General features: G+C 41.5%; 1 non-coding gene across 1 annotated transcript; it reads right to left on the minus strand.

Annotated features, from left to right (window-relative positions):
• Positions 1-830: 830 nt before the first annotated feature.
• On the minus strand, positions 831-904 carry TRNAD-GUC (transfer RNA aspartic acid (anticodon GUC)). Its single transcript has one exon. It is a non-coding gene; the product is annotated as a tRNA-Asp (tRNA).
• Between the last annotated feature and the right edge of the window lie 3331 nt (positions 905-4235).

The raw sequence follows: 4235 nt of genomic DNA on the forward strand, positions 1-4235 counted from the left end.
CGATGTCGACCATCTCCATGGTCTGCCTTGAACGCTCTTTGCTCTGCTTGAGATGATCTGCTCAAGAAGATGTAATTAGAGAGATATATGGTAATTTGTACACGTATAGCCTGACTTTGGACGATAAATCAGAACGAAGCATAGAGAGGGCACCTTAATGGAGGCAAAAAGACGATGAAGCAGATCGATATGATCGGCATGCGGAACGGACGATAAAGAGCAACCCTGATACAATTTACTTGCGGACGTACGTACGAGACTAGCTAGGAGATAACCGACTCGAATTCCTATGCCAACCCAATACGTACTGATCGCGCACGAAAGCTCCAGTACTTCTAGTAATACTACAGGACTCTTTTCTAGAAGACCTGAACATCTTTGGGCCTTCAATCCCCGCTCAGTTAAAGTAGGAGTATTTTGTTTCGGTTATGTATCCTGCCGTTGTTCCAGGGTGGCCTCTCTTTTGACTGGAATCGATCGGGGACCGGCGCATTGGTGGAGTTCGAATGAGATATAGCTGGGCGCGCTTTTTTTTTTACCGTGTAAGTAAATACTTTAATCAGTGACTCTAGCTAAGACACACGAATCATCAGCATCCCAAAATCTCCAGTCATCACGCCTTACCATAATAATACGTAGATCATGTATAAATACATCGTCCACCATCTCATCCAATTATATTATAATCTTGACAATTATACCATGTCACATGCACATCCTGTAAAAACGAGTTAGATGCCTCTACATGTTTGGTTACAAGTTTTACGTGGCTTCATAGAGGTCTTAAATAAAAAGGAAATATGAATTTCTCCATTCATTGAACCCTAGTTCGGGACTGACGGGGCTCGAACCCGTAGCTTCCGCCTTGACAGGGCGGTGCTCTGACCAATTGAACTACAATCCCCGCGGGGTGTATGGCATACCTATTCTTAAATAGAACCATAAGAAGATTCGATTCGTCTGTCCTACTATAAGAAATAGACGAATCATATACTACACACCCACATATTATCAGGTGGTTATAGTGAGAGTGACATAATCTAGTATGTCGTGATTTTTCTCACTAAAAATGGATAATAATTCACCCTTCAATAAGAAAAACTATTTTGTTTGTAAGAAAGGAATGAGAGAGATATGGGTTAGAAATCCAATTTCTCCCTTTTTTATTTATCTTTTATTTCTATAGATCAGAGATCTGACATTTTATTTTATGGAATGGAAGAAAATCAAAAGGATTTATTTCATATTCACGAAGTCCTAAATTTTTGGGCCGAGCTGGATTTGAACCAGCGTAGACATATCGTCAACGAATTTACAGTCCGTCCCCATTAAGGCTTAAAGAGTTAGCCAACCTATGTTACCGTGAGCATGATGATCCAACTTGCTAGTTTAATATGTGGGGTGTATGGGTCGATTGACCGAGATCTCGCGAGCTATACTAAACGATCATTGAATGTATGACCCCCCATGTAGACAGAATTCACAAGCCCTCTCCTATGCAACTTCATCATCTCAACTAAGAAGTGACCAAACCAACTGAAACAGTTCGTTGATCTGACAAGGAGTACTCATGAGCAACATAAAATTATAGCAGATTGCTAGAAGATTGTAACAAAGTCACTATCATGCCGCTGAGATTTCAGCAAGATGCATATTGTGGTAAGCAACAGAACAATCATGCTTGTACAACACATGTACCTCTAGATAAAATTGCAAATTCACATAGATCTTCTCTGATACCATTGTTGAGTTGCGTGTATAGAAAACAAAAGATTGGCCCTACGTGAACCACCAACGACCTACGGAGACGCAATAACGAGTGGAGATCTAGATTGAACTCACCAAGCTTGAGGTGGAAACCTTGATGAACAGACGATCCCTCCACCAATATCCACGAGTCTAGCTAATCAAACCGTCAAGGCCACGTCGTCCATGGCGTAGCCAAGTTGATGAGAGTGGTGCAGCCTTTCGAAAACTGCGATGCGAAGTTTCAAAAAATCTAAAAAAGAATCTAGATTTAGATAAAGGTATATCCTACAAGCTAGTGTATAGACTGCTAATATGAAATACTTTATACATTGGGCTTCGGATAAATGACTAGAGTGTGGATCTTAGTATAGTAAATGGTATACATTTTCAAACTCCCAATTTTTTTCAGAATCTATCATTTTTGTGTAGCACAAAGTATAAGTTATTTAGCGTTGCGATTTCACTTGACATAGAACACATCCTTATGTACATCTATATTTTGTTTTGGTTTTTCTGAAACTTTTTAAACATCATTTTTGTTTTTTATCAACAAAAAAGAGCTAGGTGGAACTTGCCTGTTGCCACGCCGACCAACAAATACGAGATTGCACCCCTTCTGAAAGAGCTCCGAAGAAAGTTTCTGACGTGCCATACACAAACTTACCCAAGATGTACGCTCCACCATATGAATTTTTAGAAGCCGCGTTAGAGGATCACAACTGTTCATTAGCGAACATATTCGTGCCACGGGAGTATACACGGAAATTTACCGGGATGCTACAAATGGGTGTAACTTTGGTTATGGATTCATGAGACGTATGAAACCTCCTTGAAACACTGATGGTTTTAAACCCCGTCACATTACTTTTATTGAACTCCCGCAAACTTACTTGGAATCCCCTATTGTAGATAGTGACCCTAATAACGTAACATTTACCCATGGGAGCGAGATAGAAGAAGCCATGAAGGCAAGCACGCACTACCATAAAGTGTATCATGTGGGTGTGGGTGGTTGTGGGGGGGGGGGGGGGGAGGTAGCTGCGAAATAGCGCACTCGTTTATCATTTTATCCGCTTTTGTCAATCTTCATGTGCAATCGATGTACCTTTCGTAAGTCCATGTACTCAGGTAGACATCCATGACAAGTTAAGTACCGCGAGTGTGTTTTACCGTCAGACACACGCACACACACAATTTTCGAGTATGTAAAACCGTTATTTTCATAAAAAGTCAAATCCACTAACTTATAAAATACATATATGATCAGTTGAGTAATATATAGTACTTGGATACACATAATTTTAAAAATAGCAAGCCTTGCGAGTGTTTGTCGAATTACATGAACAAATCTATTGTTCTACGCCCCTCGGGATTCCCATCAATAACTTCTTCTGCTAAATAACCAACAAAGCCCAACCCACATGATGCAATAATTACCAAGCCTATCGTGCTGATGGTTAATCCCGCGAAAAAAAAGTCCCAACCACGTGAGGTTGTCGGGTTGGAACGAAGAGCGCAACAAATGCCGCAAAGCACAAGAAGGCATATCTGCTACGCTGTTGGGGCTCCGCTGCCACGACAACCCCGTCGGGATTAGGGTTTTCGTTGGGAGGCATCCCATACTTTTCTCTCAATGAAAGAATGACATGCCGATTGGGTTGTGCTTTAACAAAGTTGTCACCGCCATTGTCATGATCGGGGTTTACGATGTCGACCGTCTCTATATCTGCCATGGTCTACCTTGAACACTCTTTGCTCTTCTTGAGCAGGGGCGGAGCTGCATGGTGTGACCCTGAGGCACATGCATCAGGGTAAAGAATTTTTTTAGCACAAATTATGAGCTTAATGAAGTAAATGCATCAGGTTAGACTAACAAAAGTGCATCATGGAGGCACAATTTCAACTAGGAATGTTGAACATGCATCAGGGATTCTTCGCCTCCAGCTCCGCCCCTGTTCTTGAGATGATCTGCTCGAGAAGATGTAATTAGAGAGATGGATGATAATTTGTACACATATTGGCCAGCATTTGACGATAAACAAATCAGAAGGAAACATAGAGAGAGTACCTTTATTTGTTGGTTGTGGTTCCTGATCCAGCATACCGCTCGAAATAGAGAGAGTACCTTGTTGGAGGCAAAAAGACGATGAAGCAGATCGATATTGATCGGTATGGGGAACGGACGATAAAGAGCTAGCAACCCTGTTACGAACTAACGATTTATTAGCGAACGTAGGAGACTAGGAGATATGACCGACTCCAGTACTTCTAGTACCACTACTATAGGACTCTTTTAACATATTTGGCCTCCAATCCCGACGCCCAGTTTAAAAGTAACAAAAGTATGTACATATCTTCTGCTGTATATCCTGCCGTTGTGCCATGGGCCTTCTGCCTTCTCTTTTGACTGGACCGATCGGGGACCGGCGTTGTGAAGTTCGAACGAGATATAGCTGGCATTGTTAACAACGTACGATTTTTTTACT

This window comes from Lolium perenne, chromosome 6, assembly GCF_019359855.2.
Source record: "Lolium perenne isolate Kyuss_39 chromosome 6, Kyuss_2.0, whole genome shotgun sequence".
NCBI classification, from domain to species: Eukaryota; Viridiplantae; Streptophyta; class Magnoliopsida; order Poales; family Poaceae; genus Lolium; species Lolium perenne.